Genomic DNA, 19,269 nt, shown 5'->3' with positions numbered 1-19,269 from the left:
GAGGGTGGGAGACGGGTATTCACTAATTAGATAGTAAATAAGAACTACTTTAGGTGAAGGGAAAGACAACACAGAATACAGAGGAGGTCAGCACAACTGGACTAAACCAAAAGCAAAGAAGTTTCCTGAATAAACTGAATGCCTCGAAGGCCAGTGTAGCAGGGGCAGGGGTTTGGGGACCATGGCTTCAGGGTACATCTAAGTCAATTGGCATAATAAAATCTATTAAGAAAACATTCTGCATCCCACTTTGAAAAGTGGCATTTGGGGTCTTAAACGCTAGCAAGCGGCCATCTAACACGCATCAGTGAGTCAAAACCCACCTGGATCAAAGGAGAATGAAGAACACCAAAGACACAAGGTAATTATGAGCCCAAGAGACAGAAAGGGCCACATGAACCAGCGACTATATCATCCTGAGACCAGAAGAACTAGATGGTGCCTGGCTATAACTGATGACTGCCCTGACAGGGAACACAACAGAGTACCCCTGAGGGAGCAGGAGAGCAGTGGGATGCAGACCCCAAATTCTCATAAAAAGACCAGACTTAATGATCTGAGACTAGAAGGTCCCCGGAGGTCACGGTCCCCAGACCTTCTGTTAGCCCAAGACAGAACCATTCCCAAAGCCAACTCTTCAGACAGGGATTGGACTGGACTGTGGGATAGAAAATGATACTTGTAAAGAGTGAGCTTTTTGGATCAAGTAGAGACATGAGACTATGTGGGCAGCTCCTGTCTGAAGAGGAGATGAGAAGGCAGAGTCGGGTCAGAAGCTGGCCGAGCGGACATGAAAATAGAGAGTGGAGGGAAGGAGCGTGCTCTCTCCTTAGAGGGGGAGCAACTAGGAGTATATAGCAAGGTGTATATAAGTTTTTGTATGAGAGACTAACTTGGTTTGTAAACTTTCATGTAAAGCACAATAAAAATTAAAATAATAAAATAAAATTAGTGTTTGAAATTATATTTATTAGCCTTCATGTATCCAAAGACAAGGAGAATGGTAGCCACAGAAATTTATTTTTCTGAAGAATAAAGAGTTGGTAGGATAATTTATTAAGTAAAAGCCAAGTCAGGCGTGTCCAAATTTGATTCGGCTGCTGCAGATTCAAAATAAGGGGGGTTAAGATTGACCAGCTTTGAGATGCCAAAGTGGCAAAGAAGGCAATGTACAATCAGTACCGTATCAAGGGTGGGGCATAGAAGAGGTCTGCCCCCGGTGCAGGCGGGGGCCTGGGGGAGGGGGGACACACTGTCTATAGAGAATTAAAAAAAAAGTTAGTCTACTTTTTATTATTACAATTCTAAAAAATATAAACTATAAAATATTGCTCTTTAACAAGATCTTATTTTAGACTAAGTTGTCAGAATTTTTTGTGGTTGCTGTTAAGTGTTAATGTGTGTATTTATATATGTATGTATGTATATATATATATACTTCAATTTAAGACATATTAATTACTTACCCTTTAATAAACATTGTATTCTAATTGTAAGTTCAGAGAACTCCCAGTTGTACAATGGACCCCCAACCCATCCATGGCTACGTAAGTTCGTTTTGAGAGTAAGATTTTAAGAGCTTGCAATTATCCGAGTTCACTTCAGATGTAGTTTGTGCCCCCACCCCTCAAGGTCTGGCCTAAAGTTCCTCATGCACAAAGCCGTTCATAGTCTAGGCTCTACGGAGGCCCTTTAGAGGGACTTTGAAACTACTGAAACAGAATGCAAAAATTGATATGGGTGTGTTTATGTGAGTTTTTTAAAAAAGAGTTTCCGTCGGTTTAAGCCAAGGGATCTTTCACCCAGAAAACATAGAGAGCCACTAGGCTAGATAGTATCCAATGTCTTTTCCGTATTCTCTGGGTATATGGCTTCATAATATACAGAGCCAAATGAAGAAACCTTTGTTTTTAAAAATATTTCTGAGTTACAATTATATGTATATGAATTATATTACTTATGCCATTCTTAATTATAAAATATACTTTTTTACAAAAGGTGGATTTTAAATATGAGGTTTACTTGTTAACTAAGAGAAAAAAGGATATAATTACGTGTTTATATCTAGAAGTGATCCGTTTATATAAATTTTAAGGATGTATCATTTTCTTGTATTGGAATAAAAGTTTGGCTTGTAGTAAACCAAATCAAACCAAACTCTTTGTCATCAAGTCTATTCCGACTCTTAGCGAGCCTATATGACAGAGTAGAACTGCCTTATGGGGTTTCCAAGGAGCTGTTGGTGGGTTCAAACTGCTGACCTTTTGGTTAGCAGCCAAGCTCTTAACCACTGCACTACCGGGGCTCTTGGCTTATAACAGTGATATGAACAATAACCTGTCATACCAGATCTGGAGTTAGAATCACAGAATTCTAGCAGGGAAGGTATATATAGAGTCTGAACTTTGTTCTTGCTTCTAGCACTGACTTTAAATTCAGAAGACATAAAAAAATATATATATATATAGGTGCTTAATGATTCATTTCTAAAAGAATAAAATTGTTAAAGGTTTTTGAGTGCTTAGTTTTTATGGTATGTGAAACGCATGTTTTACATGTATTATCTTATTTATTCCTACAATAACTCTATCATATAGGTACTACTATAAATCCTATATAACATATGAGGTAGCTAAAACCTAGGGAAATAAAATAATTAGTCCCTGGGGGTTCAAGCGATTAACACACATGGCCGCTAACTGAAGGGTTAGAGGTTCAAGTCCACCTACAGGCATCTAGGAGGAAAGGCCTGGGGATCTACTTGTGAAAAACCAGCCACTGAAAACCTTACGGAGCACAGTTCTGACACACACATTGGGTTACCACGTGTTGGAATCAACTCCATCACCACTGGTTTTTCGGCATATATTTTGAGTGTGCTAACCATTTGCGCCACCCAGGGACTCTGGACCCAAGATAACATACCTTTAAATATGGAAAGTCAATTCTAACTCAGTCAGCCAGCCTCCCTCCAGAGCTTGCTCACTCAAGTATTAGCTTAAGCTGACTCCTTGTCATAACATAACCTGACTTTATCTGTTTCAAAAAATCATATTACTAGCGTTCCTTGACAGATCCATTCCTATCCCAAGTAGATAAACACCTATCTGTTGATTAAATGCTTCCAGGGAAGGAAATTTCACCACCTTCCTCAATAGCCCATTGTAGTAACAAACTGTTCCCTAAGGAAACCATTACCGAATGCTTATGGAAGGTAGGCACTGCCTCAAATGTCATGCTAGACAATTTCATCAATACTGTGAACACAGAACCAGACTAAATAGGATTACTGGGCATTTTGAAAAATCATTTTAACTATTCCTTGATGTAAACACTTAGAATTGATGATAAGCGTTTTAGCCTAGGATTACCAGAAAGTAGAGTCTGAGACAAGGACTTACTGGAGTGTGATCCCAGGCAGAATGTAAGGGACACAGGGTGGGAACCAGGGAAGGTAGGCGACTCAGTACACAGAAGCCCATATTATCAAGCTGGCCACTGCTTCAGGAGACTGGCTGCTTAATTCATCTTAATTCATCTGTGGAGCTCTATCAAACATATTTCAGAATTCTATGTTTGATGATGCAAAGAGGAGCATTTATTCATAGTTTCCGTCTCTACTAGTCAAAGATTTACTATAGGGTGTTAACTCTTTCACGTTTCTGGGTTTCAGTCTACACTAAAGCTTCAATAGAGAAGTCCCTGAGTGGGAGGAAGAAAGGGAGAAAAGCATAGGATGAGGCAACGTCAGATTGTACTTTTGTCAAGCTGGTTGAAATCCACTTAGGACTGGTTTTCCTGCAATGTCTAGGCAAGAAGAGACAGGTGAGGCCTAAAGGAATTAAAGTCGTGCATGAGAGCTATGTTAAAACAAGCAACATTGGTTTATTATAGATTTGTAGCTTTTCATTTTTGTGCCCTCTTTTCCTATAAGACTTAAATGTCCTAGAAATCATATTCATGGGGTCTAATAGAAAATTCTCAAACTTCCATCATTTGTTCACTCTGAATATTTATTGAGCATTTTCTTATATTTATTGAATGTGCCAGGCCTTATGCAGGGAGTTGGGGACAGAAATGTAAATATGATAAACAGATTCTCTGCTGTCATAGCTTATTTTTTTATCCTCTGTGCCTACCTTAGTCCTGGTCAATAGTAGGCACTTTGTAAAGAAATAAAAAGATCTTCTAATACAATCAGGATTATTAGCACAATGAGTATTAAATGTTATGCAAATTTTAAATGACCAGAGGGGTGTCCCACTAGATAAACCACTCTATCATCCTTGCAGGAAGTCTCTTACCCATGGCCTGTGATGGCTTATGTCTGCCCTGGGAGTAAAGAGTGTTTATTATCTGTGTACTGCCCAGGGACAGAGGAGGCTGAAATTTAGACAGATTTCTGTACTTATCTGTGAGGTGCCTCAGAGGCATAAGAGAATATTCGGATGAGCTAAAACCCATGTGCACCAGCAGCGCAGCAGTGGCAGAGGCCAGCCTCCACTCACCTGGCCCGCTTCCCAGGCAGAAGGTGGAAGATGCCCTGTTTCACTGCCAGCACTCCTTCCTTGAGCATCCCAGTGGCCAAACAACCATCAGCTGACTCTACCCAAAGTGCCTGGTTTCAGGAGCCAACTTGTTTCAGCACCTCCACAGAAGCACTGGGGTGGGAAATACACAATGCATTAAAATCTCTGATGCAATGTTAGCAGCATTCTGTTGGTAGCAAGGACATATTCATATTGTAAAACCAAAAAAAAAAAAACAAACCCCAAAACAAATCCATTGCCGTCTAGTGGATTCAGACTCATGGTGACCCTATAGGACAGAGCAGAGCTGCCCCCATAGGGTTTACAAGGAGCAGCTGGTGGATTTGAACTGCAGACCACTGGTTAGCAGCTGAGCTCTTAACTACTTCACCAACAGGACTCTATTTATATGGTAGTAAACCTTTAATGCCCTAGAGAGTGGCTGAAATAAAAATAAAATCAGAATAAAAGTATTCAAATTATAACATTTTGGAGGGCAGGTAAATTTTCCCAGCCGTGTTGGTGATTTCCTTGCTCCAGACCATTTTGCCTTCCCTGACAATGAAGCCCTGGCAACACCATGCTGATTACCTTGAATTAGCTGATGTATGGGGAGCTGTCACTGCTCCTTAGAATTCACATTAAACTCTCAGGGCGGAGTGACCAGAGCACGCCGGGTGCTTTATGGGCCAGTCAAGGCAACGAGGCTGCTGGAGGCTTTCAAGGGGAACATTCCACCTGTGGGGAGTGACGGAGCCTTTGTGTAGCTGTGAACAGGGCAGAGGCCCCAGGCTGGGAGCCTGAAGGTAAACCCAACAGGCTCTTCAAAGGGCTCGCTCTAGTGCTGAGCACAAAGCCACCCCAACCCCTCCAGTAGCAACCCCTACCTCCCTTCCCAAAGGGAATTTCATGGTCCCCAAAAGTAACAATTTCCTCTAGGGAAGAGATCTGCAGGCCTGACGGCCCCTATCCCCAGGTGTCAAAGATAGAGTTTAGGAAGAACCGCCTGACAGAGAGCATCCGAGGCAACGCGTCTGCTTGAGCGACTGCTTTAGAGACAGATGTGAGCTGCTGTGTGTGTGTGTGTGTGTGTGTGTGTGTGTAGCGGGGTGCTAACGCTGACTCTTCGCTTCTGGGGGAAGAAAGTCAGAAGTGCGAGGATACACAGAGCGGGAGACGAGTGTGAGTTCCGCCGCAGGAGCGGGTGTGGGGCAGTCGGAATCACAGGAGGGGTGTGGGTGCAAAAGTTACTGGAAAGGCTGAATGACAGGTTTTTAGCCGCAAAATCATCAAGCCCCAAACCAATCACTCTCCCTCCAGAGCCCTTCTCCCCAATTTTGAGAAAAATGTTGAAAAGGTTCTTAGAGCTGGGAAGGGGGGAAGAAAGAGAATGCACCACGTCCCTCTTTAAAACTATTACTGCCCCCTCCTCCACAAGGGAATCAGATGACCCTAGGATACAAAAATGTATGGAAAAGTAGTAGGAGCCTTGTCTGGGATGTACATTTTGAGTCAAGAGGCACAACATTTGATAATCTTCACGCTACAAACTAGCCTGGGTTTTTAGATAAGCCATTTAACTTTTAAAAGTGTCTTAGTTTCCTATCCGTCAAATCAGAGTTACACGTGCTAGACTTCTGCGGGGGGCTGTGGTGCGGGTCAGAGTGAAGGCTGCGTGTGCAAGCCGTCTGAACCCGGCACCACGCTCTACTCGCGGCAAAAAGACACGCTGGTGTTATCCTGGAGCCGCGAGAGAGGAGAGAGAGAGAATCGAAGGAAGACCAGCACTCTAAAATTAGTCCAGCTTCCAGGCCCGGCGCCGGGAGCGCCCTCCAGCTCGCCGCGCCTCCCCCACAGCCCCCCTCCCCTCCCCGTTCCTTCTTCCCAGCGCCACGCTCCGAGATCGCTAGTCATCCCCGACGCTGGTGCTTCGCTCCCCCTCGCCCTCTCCGCTCGAGGTTTGGGAGGAGACGAGAGAGAAGCGCTAGGGAGGGATGAGAGAGGGGCTTGGCGTTGCGTCGGTGTCGGCTGTGATGGGGAGCAGGGAGCAGCTAGGCGGCCAGCAGTAGCGGCGGCGGCGGCGGCGGCGGCAGCAGCTTGGAGCAGACGCTAGAGCGAGCGCTACTCCCGGCAGGCTCCGCTGTGATCTAGGCTGCGGATTGGGATACCGCGCCCCCGACCCCCTCCTCCCGCTGCCTTTCTCCTCCTCCTGGCTCCCCTCCTCCGCCTGCGAGCCACCGGCGGCGGCGTCCGGAGCGCCGTGCGCCTCTGCTCGCGGCCCCAGTCCCAGCGAGCGCACGGTGGGCACTGCAGCAGCAGCGGCCGGGGTGGCCGGCTAGCCCTGGCAGGAGCTCCCAGAGAGGAAGACCACAGGGGAAGCGCCTGGTGGAGCCCTGGAGTCGCCAGCGGAGGCAAGGGTGCGTGGGGATTTTTAGTGTGGTTATTTGGCTGACTGGTGCACCGGCTGGAGCGCGACTCCCGGAGCAAAGCTCCAGCTGCCGGGTGCAAATGGCCTGCGAGGTGGGCCCGCGAAGATGAGAGCCGGCGGAATGCGTGGGGGAAACTTTTCACCTTGTAAAGTTCCTGGCTCTGCGAAGCCTGGAGCCGTGGTTGCTGCCGCTGCAAGCAGGAAAGGAAAGAGGTTCGGTTCTGTGGCGGGAGCCGGGAGGTTGGCGTGGAGAATTGGCCAAGTTTGGGACTTTAGATTTGGGGAGGGGGCGCGAGAGAGGTTGCGGATCAGTGCACTCTTCCTCGGGCCCCCAGGGCCCTGGCTGCACGCTGCAGGTGGATAAGAGGGCAAGGAACCTGTTCAGTCGCCAATGCCTGTCCCTAGCGTTGGGGCTGTTCAGATGCCTAGAGATACACTTGGGGGACCAGGAAGCGCAAGTTGAGTCGACACTTGCCGAGGGCGCCGGGCGGAGCCGGGAGTCTAGTCTCTACTGCCGCCAGGGAGGACAGGGGTGGCCAGACAGCCTTCGGGTCCGCTCCCCACGCCTGGCTCCGGCTTGCGGAGGTCGTGACTAGAATGGTTTGTACTGAATGAAAGCTACTCTCGGAATGGGGCGACAGCCTTGTACAGAGTGGCGGGAAGGAGAGACTTCCTGACAGGGAGAGGGAAAGGAACTGTCTTGGGAGAGTGTTACGATTTTTGGCGGGCGTGCGGGAAGGTTGCTTGTCTTTGAAAAGAAAGCAGCGCGGGTCTGACCATCCTCCGGGCGGAAAGCAGCCCTCTCTCGGTCAGGGGCGGGAACGCGGGGACCGGCTGGCTCCGCGGGCGGGGCTCCATACCTTGCAGTGTTCGGCGAACCCCTTCGCCGGGGCTAGTGTGTGTGCCGGCCGGCGTGGGAGTCTGAGGTTCGCGGGCGGCGAGGCAGCCGAGGTGACCGGAACAGTCACCACTGGGCGCGCGGCGCGCACGAGGTTTCCACCAGTGGGGGTCGCTGAGCTAAAGTGCATCTGGCCCTAGGGCTTGGGCGAGCTCGGGTATTTTTAGCAGAGCTGTGGTCTGTATTCACCTCCTCCTCTCTCTTGCTGACTCTTGTCGCATGTGCTTTCTGAGGTGGTTAAACATTCACCAAGACTAGGCTTTGCGGAAAGCAACTTTTATTGTTCACTTTTCGCGATCTCACTCTCGTGGGCGAGGGTGCGCTCGGGAAAAGGATGCGAAGGCGGCTGCGAGCTAAGGGCGTCGCTTCGGTCCCCTGAGAAGAGCAAGGGGGGCGCTCTCGGGGTGTGCGTGGGGTAGTCGGGGCAGCAGCTGGGTGTAATAATGGGGGCCGATCAGGTAGTGGAAGAGGAGTCCCCGAGAATGGATGTGAAGAGGAAGAAAGCCTGCAAGATCAGGCGAGCACGCCGTAGGAGGCTAGGGAAGGCTCTTGGGAAGGAGAGGCGCCTGCGGCCCCGCGGGCGTGGGCGGCCGGGGGCCGTGCCCCGCGCCGTCTGGCCACTTCTCAAGCCTCCTGGCTCGGTGGCCCCAAGGTCCACCTCGCCGCTGCGCGCGCCGACTGGGACTCGGCTTCTGGTTTGGGCGAACCTGCAGCAGATGCGGCGAAGGGAGGGAAGCGGGGACCACGCTAATGATTCGAGAGTCCTTTCTCCTCCTCACGCTCCTCCCCGCCCCCAGACTTCGGCGCGTTTGTTTTCCAAGTTGGATCCCACTTCCATTTACAAGTGTCAGACAAACCCGCGCGAACCTCCCCCACTCGCCCCGGCCCCAGCCAGACAGGAGAGGGGGAGAGAGGGCTACTTGTCTGGGCAGCGCCTAGGGCGGTGCGACTCTCCCACCGGGAGCTTGACCAGCTTGGATTCCAATTTTGGAGGATACACGTAAATAAACAACACAATTAAATCACACCTGAACACTTGTATTCCTCCGCTTTTCGCCGCTCCTCGGTCGTATTAATATTCCGACTCCAAAGCCTGAATTTTCAAAGGCAAGCCGGGGTGGTGGGAGGAAGGAGGCGGTGGATTTGTGCCCTGGCTTTGTTGCCCGGATTAGATTCTCTGATTGCGCCCGTGCAGAGTTAAGATGCATGCAGAGACTGAGAACCCGCCAGAAAGATTGCAGCTGACTTTGCCCCATCCAAGCGGCGAGTTCAGGTGCTGGAAAAGGGAAGCCGGCCATCTAGGAATTGAGGACTGAGGCGCTCGCATCTCTATTGATTAAAGAGAGCCCAGATTTCGCCTCCACGGGCAGGCACTGAACTTCTCTTAACGTTTATCTAGCGCCTGAATGATGTTCTGGTTTGTGACGTGGAGATTTGAATCTGGGAAGGAAAGACGGGGGAGGGGAGGAGAGAGAATGAAGAAGAAGAGATGGAGAGATTGTGATTCTGCAGAATCCTGGAAATTGCACGGAGACAGCTACGTCTGCCCCCACCCTTTTTTTTTTTTGAGTTTTTAGGTCTCTATGAGTCGGAATCTACTCGAAGGCAACGGGTTGGGTTTTTTGGTATTCCCAAATTGGAGCAGTTGAACAGTGAGAGAATAAAGAACAGCCAAGAAAACCAGGGCGCCAAGAGACAAAGACAAAAAATGCATAATAACTTTAGCGCTTTGATGTGCTTTTTTTCTAATACGGTTGGAGTGGGGGAAGGTCTTTTAACATTCTACAAGGAGAAAACTTGTCTCTTAGAATTCAGTACCAATGCTGATATTCAATCATGAATCCCTGTTGTTGCCTTTTTGGAACTTGGACAATGAATGATGCTGGGGCCAGTTTCTGTGCAGTGCTCTGGGATGAGAAAGTTCCCAGAACTGTCCAGTGATGATGTCTTCATATCGGAGCCACACAGAGAACTCCACATGAAAAGCAGCTGGCAGGGAGATCAGAACTCGGTCAGCTGCTGGGCTGGCTCCATCTCTTGTAGCTGCAGGATTTTCACAGCTCGTGTTTGTTGACCAGTGGCTGGCTATCAAGCTGCCTTCTTCCTTTTTTTTTTTCCCCCCCTTCAAATTTTATTTATTCTGGTTTTTGGCAGAGTCATTTTGGGAATTTTTTTTTTTTAATAGGACTCAGTCTGTTAACTAGCAATTACAGTTGTGCTGAGCTTTTAAAAAATAAAATGAGTAGCAATAAGCAGAGTGGATGCCCACTGACCTGTATGCTATCTAGTTATTTTGCCAGCTCACAGCTTTTTGTAAAGCAGCCGCTCTTCAGGTTGCACACATAAGAACATTTTGATGTGTCAGGTTGTGTTATCATTCCTGCTTTCCTCATACACTGCAGAATGACCTGCTCTAAACTGGCTGATAAATTATGTCAAATAGAAAGAAGTAGGCAGTTACCAGTGAGGAGAGAGTTTTTTTTTTAGCTGGTTTGAGGAGTGCTCCTCCTGTGTTTTTATGCTATATTAATAGCTCATAACACAAATGGGACTGTGGTGGCTTTATCTTACTGGTGGTGGAGTTGGGTGGGGTGTTTCTTGATACCCTCCATCTATTCTGTTGACTGGTGGAAGAAGAGGGAAAAAGGTTAGACTGAGGATGCTTGGTTTTTCATTGTGGGTCATTCCCAGGCTTTCTTTTCTTTCTGCAGGAGTGCTGAGTACAGATCATCTGATGGGATCAGCTGGCCCAGCCCATCAGGATTGATTTCCTTTGATTGCTGGGGAGGGACTATTGATGCATCATTGTCTTTGCTGAGCGTGGCAAACACCAGAGTTGGAATGAAAATTTAAGAGAAACGGATTTGGAAGACCTAGTGGAAGGATGTGCTCACCCAATGCCTTCTTGACGGGAAGAGAGCCCCTGATTTTTGCAGATATGCGTAGTCTTAAAAATGTTAGAGGAAAAAACACAGTCCTGTGTATATTGCTTTGCTCATTGACAGAATTTTCTGGAATTCTGTTTTGATCCCTAATTGTTTCATATGTCATTATGAGTATCTTTCTACCTAGACTGGGCCTGTCTTTTTTAGTCCACCCTCTTGAGGATTATCACAGTGTCTACTGCCTAATAGGGTACAGAATAAATATTTAGGTGACTTCCAATGGGAAGACCTAATGTCTATTCTGTGCTTTGGTCAATTTGATTCTACAGGCTTATCAAACATATTGATTTTTCTGTCAGTTGCAGAGTACCTACTCATTTAATAAGCTTTTCGTTTTATTATTTGTTTGTTTTCACTGCATTGCTTCTCTTGAATGTCTTCTTCGCTGGTCCTCGAATTTCTTTCTGAGAGAAATTTTAGGAGAGCTTACCTTTCCTTTAAAAAAACAAAAAAAGTTTTAGCTTTAATATCATAGATTGAATTTATTGAGAATAATGTATTTGACACTTGTCTACTGGCTTAGAGCCAGTTTCTGGTCTACCAAAATAGGCTATCATTTACACGTAACAGTGACAGATGACCCATTGTAGTAGTCTGGGTTGGAATGGCACCCCCAGGTTAGTCTTAATTTTGACCTACTCTGGGAGTGAGGTTTTTTTTTCTTTGTATTAAGTGCAGTGGTTAAAAATTTAAGGATAGATTTACAGGCATGGTGGTCGTCAGAGAAAATAGAGAACAGATTTCAAAATGTAATGGTCAAACTCTTCATATAATCAAAATGTGTTACTTCCTTCCCTAAGGATGTGGAGGCCAGGGAGGAGGTTTGGGGAGGGTCAAGGTCCTTATGAGGGTGTTGTCTTGCTTGGAAGGAGCCCTGGTGGCACAGTGGTTAAGTGCTTAGCTGCTAACCTAAAGGTCAGTGGGTCCAACCCACTAACCTTCCATGGGAGAAAAATGCGGCAGTCTGATTCTGTAAAGATTTACTGCCTTAGAAACCCAATGGGGCAGTCCTACTCTATCCTATAGGAATTAATGCAGTGGCAATGCGTTTGGTTTTGGTTTTGTCTTGCCTGGGCAGAAAAGTCATGTGGGCGACCCTGAAGGGGCCCTTGAGTAGATTTTAGTATTTCTCCTTTCTGATTTTTCAGGGCTCCAGGATGTGGATCATAGCATTTACTTAATAAAGAAAATTTGTGTGTTAACTCTTGCTTTTTAAATTTACTCCTTTGTTTTTATGTGTAAAGTCACATGGAATTTAAAGTAAATTCCTTTTTATCTCTTAGAAATTGTTTTACTTTTATGTATTCCCTATTTTATTTTTAGTTGTTTCTTTGTTTCTCTTATCTTTTAAAAACATCCTTTAGTTAAAATTTATTTTCAGCAATACTTTCTGAATCTACTTCCCTTCGTAAGGCAGTGGGCAGGATTCAAAGAGCAGTAAAAAGTATTCTTTGCTTCTGTGTGCTTACTCTTGTTGAGAAGATGGGAAATACCCATGTACGCACACTAGAAATCAATATATTCTAAAAACCTACTGCTGTCGAGTTGATAAAACAGTGGCACTGGGTAGAAAGAGGGAGATATTATTAACTGGTGTAAACTTCTAGGAGGAGTATAAAGTGAATATAATCCAATTTAATAATGCTTAGTGAATCTCTAATGTATGCGAAGCACTACAAAATTAATTCTTCATTTCTTTGGGGCAGGGCAGGCCTCATTTTTGGAAGAACATATTCATGGGAAAAGCCAGATGGGCCGCTGGAAATTTATTCAGTATTTTGGAAAGACTCCTTGATTACCTTCCTGTGGTTCCCCACTCCCTAATTTCAAAGAGGAACTTTTAAGACTTTTACATACATCTGGGAGTGTGCGTGTGTGTACGTGCACACGCCCAGGCGTGCACACACGCACAAATACTGCATTTTCCTAGTGGTTAAAAAGGCAACAATTCTGAGTTTTTTAATTTGGCTGCTACCATTTGGTAGTATGTAAAAAGCACTGGTGCAGATAAATTGCTTTTTAGGGAATCCTTTTAAGAATCACTCATTTTTTGGTGTTTGTTTTCATAAAATTTGATAGATCATTCATTGGTAGCACATCGCTATTCAGCAGTTAGATCTGTAAGGCTTCTCATACTACCCCAAGCTCCCGGAAGTGACCCTTGCAGTTCTCAACCTTGACTGCAGGGTAGAATCTCGACCTGGAAACTTTTGAAACTTCTGATGCATAAGTCGTACCTAGACCAATGAAGCCAGAATCTCCAGGGGTGGGACCCAGGCATCAGTATTTTTAAAGCCTCCTAGGGGATGACCGTGGGTAGCCAAGGTCGAGGAACACTGTCTCAAAGGTTGTGGATCAGGTCTAGAGTTTGAATTTACCCTTGTTCAGAGCTCCCAGACTTCAGAGAACTTGAGTGAAAATCAAGAACATGTGCCCTGCATTCTCCTACTGTGAATATAACCCTTGGGCTGTACTGAATTGAAGCACCTGAAACTGAACTGCACTGGCCCAGAAGAAGGTGGCAGAGAAGGTTCAGGGCTTCCATCCACCTGCATTTTTGTTTCACAGTTTTGCCCATGGTTAACATTCCTTCTGTTCCCTGGTATGGATTTATCCACAGTTTGACCTGAGTTTGTTTCCGTCCCTTCTCCAGATAGTAATCATAGCTGGCCCAGGAGCTGGTAAATTAAATGTGAAAGGTTTCAAGCCTCTCCAGGAGCAGAGATTCTTCTCATAATGGACTCTTGGTCTGGTGTCTTTTTTTATATATGTACTTCTGAATTCAATATTTACTGGATTTCTCTTTTTAGTTGTAGGGATCACTGGAGTTGTATTATATATATAAAAAAATGTCCTCAAGGAACTTAGAATCAAGTTGTGGCTAAAGATGTGTACAACTGAGGAAAAAGTCATAGCACTGTTAAATGCAGGAGGTGGAAGGAACCATACATAGCTTAGCAGGCATGTTTTTGGCACGTCAGGAAGAAACTTCTTTCCTACAAACTGATGTACTTGGCGTGTTCTTAGTTTCCCGTCTTCCTCTGAGGCTTAGTTATGAATCTCAGAGTTAGCTTTGGCACACAGAGATTGGAGGTGTTCTGCCCTCTGGGAATTCAGCGTTCATGTCTGTTGCTTGGTTTTTAGCAAAAAAAAAAAAAAAAAAAATCATCTAAGTGGTATGTTAAGTAACCTAGTTTTCAGAATGTGGGTGAAAAGGCCACAATTTTTACCTCGGATGTTTCCCATGACTTGCTGACACTTGTACTTGGCCGAGCAGTTGCAAATAATATTTCAGTTATTCTTTTCTTTCTTTTCTTTTTTGAGATGTTAGAGATAAGCCCAGTTGTTGAGTGAGGCACAGATATGAAAGGTTAACCAGAAGTTTTATTGTAACTTCAGGACTTCAACTAAATGAAATTCCAAATGATCTGATAACAATTATACCCTTTCCAGTGCCCTGGAAGGTTAAAAAGTGAGCACTCTGGGGCAGCTATTAATGGTTCACATTTTGAAATAAGCCCCATATTATTAAAACTACTAAATACTGTTGAACATTACTTAATACTTGTAAACATTTGAATGCTTGCCAGATAACACAGATTAAATTTAGCAGCACATGTGCTTAATGACAGTATAAATGTCCATTTTTGCTATGAGATAAACTGTGTGTGTGTGTGTTTTCTTTAAAAGCAGAATGAGGCCATGTCTTGGGAGGAGGGCAGCTTGGTCTTTCTGAAACCTAGAGTTATCTATTACATATGACATTTTGTTGATTTTTTTTTTAAGTCTAAGTGATTAATATTTTGGACATCTGAAGTCTATTTTTAAGACTATGGTTTGAAATTCTCTGTTTGGCTGTAAGTGGTGGTTAGATGGCAGTTGCTGCTGGGATTGGTTGAGCAGTGTGTTGTGTGATTCATGTGGCATGGTCTCCTGCCAGGCTGGAGCCTGTAGCTACAGCTTCATCAGATTGGCCTGGCTGTAGAGTGCCTCACTGCAAAGAAATGTACACATGAAAGTGGGCCAAATGCAGATGACCTTACCATTGCTGGAGTTAGGAGAGAGAGTGGGGTGTGAATCTTTCTCGTGCTTTTAAAAAATGTTTCATGATAACAATTTCAATTAATGTTTCAGAATTCAGAAGTGTATGCAATCTCCCTTGAGAATTTTGTACGTATCTGATAGGACTGTAAAGGCATTTCAGAATGTCAATTAAATGGAAAAATATGCTGGAGTTGAAGATAATTAAGAAATGTTGAAGTCTGATGTCTACATATTCAGACGCTGTATTAGATGTTTTAATTAGTGAACCAGGATTTGGATTTATTGACAGAAGGTCTCTTTTCATGGCATGTTTCACTCATTAAAACCTCATAATGTCTTGGATCTTTTTAGCTTCTTGACTTCGGAAATGTGTGCCTTTTTTAGATTTTGCAACTGATTAGGATGACAATGCTTCTGCCACTGATGACCAGTTGGAGTGAACGCATGGTATCGTCTAACATGGTATCGTCTAACATTATAGAGCGTTACCAAAGCATTGGGCAGGGCTTAAAAAACCAAAACCAAACCCAGTGCCATCGAGTCGATTCCGACTCAGGGCTTAAACCAAACCAAACCCACTGCCCTCGAGTTGATTCCGACTTATAGCAATCCTATAAGACAGTAGAACTGCCAGCTAGAGTTTCCAAGGAGCGCCTGGCGGATTCGAACTGCTGACTTCTTGGTTAGCAGCCGTAGCACTAAACCACTACGCCACCAGGGTTTCCAAGAAAAACAAGGATTGGGAAGTAAAAGTATTAGAGTGGAATTTTTGCTTTAGCATCTTAAAAGTAGTTTGTGATATTAGTTTCCTCTTTATAGTCATTAGCTCTATATTGCATTTATCTGATGGCAGAGTCTACATTTAAATTTGCATTTCTCTGTATCTTTTTCAGTATGACAGTTGATGGTTTAATGATGGAAATCATTTTTACTCCAGATTGTTGGCATGAAAAAGTTTCCAGTCACACAGTAGATTAGAAAATTGTTTTCTTTTTAAATATTCTTTTTGTGGGATATAATTCATTTTGAACTGTGATGATTATAAATGCTAAATTGTACTATAATTAGTAATGAAATAACTTGGGAACGTTGCAAGGAGTGAAAAAGGGAGAAACATCGTTCAAGGAGTCTCTGAAAATACAGTTTAAATTTTGGCTGCCTCCTGTCCTGGTATTAATGTGATCAGCTAGCTTTATAAGATTTCTTAATTCCTCATCTTCATAGGTGTGCCATTTAAGTAAGAGCTATTTAAAGTAATCTTTTTAGCATTACATCTTTTCTGTAGACTTAGCACATCATTCACAGCCTGGTTGCACTAAGTAGACATTACATTGTTAGCCATTCTGATGGCCTGTGGTAGGTTCTTTGAGTCCCTGTTGTTGTTGGCAAAAGAATGTATTAAGAGTGCTCTTGTTACCTGGGACCAGCTTTTATACAGAACATATTAAACAAATCGGGTGCCTGATTCCTCAGCTGGATAAGTTTCACATAGATAGGCATAGGAAAAAAATAATACAGATGTGAACGTAAGCCAGAAAGACGATGGTGTCAGCATCTTTTGTTGAGTTGAAGTGACATATCTGCTTGAGAGTGCCCTGGATTAACAATGGAGACAGTAATGCCTTCCATTTGTATCCGGGAGACAACTACTATGATGAGGAAATTGCGCTATCTAGGCAATTGATTAGGAAATGTAAAATGAAAACATTATATCTCTAGATCAATTTCCTAGATCTCCTTGAATTATCCAATAATTAGATTATCTTCTTTTACTTTGGAAGTGTAGATTTGGTGTGTGTAATTACTTACGTTAATCACCGTACTCCCAAGTTGTATTCAGCAATGCACACATTCTGCTTAATTTATACTCTTTGTTTTTATATTTCTATTAAATAGGTAGGATTAATAACATATTATACCTCCTCTCCAAAGAGAGAGATGGAGACACAGGTATTTTATGAAATTTGCAACTTTCCTACAGCTCATCAGTGGTTATTATAATAATCAAAGTGAATAAGCATAGATTGCTCTTAAACAATAGATATGTTTTTAAACGTTGAGCATAAAGCACGTTTTTCCAAGCAAATCATATTTGAAATGGATTCAATTAGGGAAAACTCATTGTTTAAGTGGATCCTGTGGCAAATTCTTTTATAAAGAATATTTTCTCTCACTTTTTCTTTGCCTTTTAAATTTAGATTTTTTATATAACAAATTTCTTAAAGATAGGCAAGAACATATACATATTGAAAATATATTTCATTTCAAAGAAATGATAAACTGAAAGAGTTTTGCCTTGTCACTCAGTGTTACTTTGAGAAGAATCAGAGGGGAATCTAAAAGGGGAAAATGGGACTGGAGTTAAAGAAGATACAAATGACCACTTCATTTACAGAGATGTTGTGGAAATGTTAAAACTTAAGAATTTCCGGGCAGTAGCTTTTTAGGGCCAGGCCAATCCAGCCCATAGTCATGCTACTGATAATGTCAGCTCCTTTGTGAAGATAAGCTCACTCCCGTTACCAGGGTACCAGTCCTTGGAGCATCCAGAGATGTACCCCTCATCACTCAAGGCTTCTTATCTTCCGAAACCTCCGCTCCTGCCTTTTGTTCTCCTTAGTGTGTGTTGGTCCTTTATACACCCCCCACCCCTGACCTTCTCCTACCCCTGCGGTCACTGGTTAGAGAGCCCTATGCTGTGCCGAAGGTTTTCCCTAGATCTTACATCCTGTGTTGCTTTTTTCATGTTTCTGCACTCAGATCTCTACTACAGTTTGTATTACTATTAGGGCACATATTACCAGCTGCCTTGTAAGGTAATTCCCTGTGTTGGCATCTCTTTCTCCCTATAGACCATCATTCCCTAGGATGCAATAGCGTGACGTATTAACCACTACCCTCCCACTTGAATTAATGCTAGGTCTTGCCAGTGTTTAGTATTTCAAATGGAATGAACATATTTGTTTCTGATCAACTTGGGTAGTGGTTATTGACTTTTACGACTGAACATCTATGACTGTATACTTAAAAATATCCCTTTGAGCAATAGGACTACATTACAGTGCTGTTACTGGTTGGGTATAGAATATCTGATTGCCACATATTCTAGTTGAAGGAAAGCTCCTCCAGGCACATACACTCAGGTTCTTGATTGGCTCATCTGTCAAAACCGTGAATCTGTAAGTTCCCAACGAACATGGTGAAGACACTAAGAAAGCCTGTTGGATATGTCCACGTATCTGGTGACCTTTCAGTAGCACACTTTCTGTTTTCTCCTCTGACATGTAATGAGTGGTATGTACTTGTGAAGGTTGATGTCCACAGTCAAAGGTAATACAGGCCAGGAGACGGGCATTTTTCAGTGCTGAGTTCTTTCTCTCTCAGGAAAGCATTAAAAAAAAAAAAAATCTGTTGCTGTCGAGTCGATTCTTACTGATAGCAATCCTACAGGACAAAGTGGAACTGCTCCATAGGGTTTCCAAGGAAGGGCTGCTGGATCCAAACTGTTGACCTTTTAGTTAGCAGCCAAGATCTTAACCACTGTGCCACCAGGGCTCCCATGAGAGCATAGTGCATGTGAAAGCACATGGGATTGCCTTTATTACAAGGATCTTTGGAGCCTTTTAAATTTATATTTAAAAATTAAATCATTTGTAAACACCTGTGCTATAGCTATTATTACAGTAAATCACTGTCAACGCACCTCACAATGGATTGAGACATTCCAGTGGGTGCTGAAACATGGAGGTTCCAGGAGTCTCCTTCATCCAGATCTCACCATTGTGGGCAAGAGAATCTTACTTTAGGGTTAGGTGTACAGTGTCTTGAATATAGTAAAGCTTGCATGTGTATAAATGCAGGTACAAAGTTCTATGGCAGTTAGTAATAGAATAGATTCAAATGCGGGTCTTGTTAAATTTAAAATCCCTTGTTTTTTCAATTACACTGTACTGTATGCATTGATTGAGGGGTAGGCCAGTAAAACCAACACATGAATAGGTGGATGTCTTGGGAATCATATTGCAAAAATGTTCAATAACTATTTCTTGAATGAATGGAAATTGGAAAAGACTGTATCTGTTTTTAGACATTTTGTCATTCAGTGAGCCTAACAAACAAAATCTCATTAACACCGAGTCCATGGGAGCATGAGAAATGAGTAATGCTCTTAATTTCTTATTAAGTGATTTGCGTTTATTGAAAATTGGCTTGAAGGTACACTGAACATATTTCATAATATGGATTTAGATGAGTCCAAATCCCTGAGTCTTTCCTGTACTTAGAAATTGCTCACAGTTCATTGTTGGAATAGTGGGTGGAAAGAGGGACATCTTCTTTCTAACAGGATTTGCTGAAAGGAGAAGACGATAAGTTTAGACTTTGGAGATTCTTTTCCCATGCTCCTGTGCCTTTTAGGTTTGTATG

The 19,269-nt window shown here is 43.8% G+C and overlaps 1 protein-coding gene across 6 annotated transcripts in view; it reads left to right on the top strand.

Moving 5' to 3' along the window:
• The first annotated feature begins 6,425 nt into the window (after positions 1 to 6,425).
• Positions 6,426 to 19,269, top strand: part of FAT3 (FAT atypical cadherin 3) — a 793,468-nt gene continuing 780,624 nt past the window's right edge. For 4 of the 6 annotated variants that reach the window (XM_049889556.1, XM_049889551.1, XM_049889557.1 and 1 more), the window contains exon 1: positions 6,426 to 6,946. The gene's annotated coding sequence lies outside the window, so the exon portion shown is untranslated. The other 2 variants (XM_049889553.1, XM_049889552.1) reach the window with 2 other exon arrangements.

This window comes from Elephas maximus, chromosome 7 (assembly GCF_024166365.1).
Source record: "Elephas maximus indicus isolate mEleMax1 chromosome 7, mEleMax1 primary haplotype, whole genome shotgun sequence".
Taxonomy (NCBI): domain Eukaryota; kingdom Metazoa; phylum Chordata; class Mammalia; order Proboscidea; family Elephantidae; genus Elephas; species Elephas maximus.
Note: the sequence above shows the minus strand (reverse complement) of the source record. Positions and strands in the feature narration are given on the sequence as shown.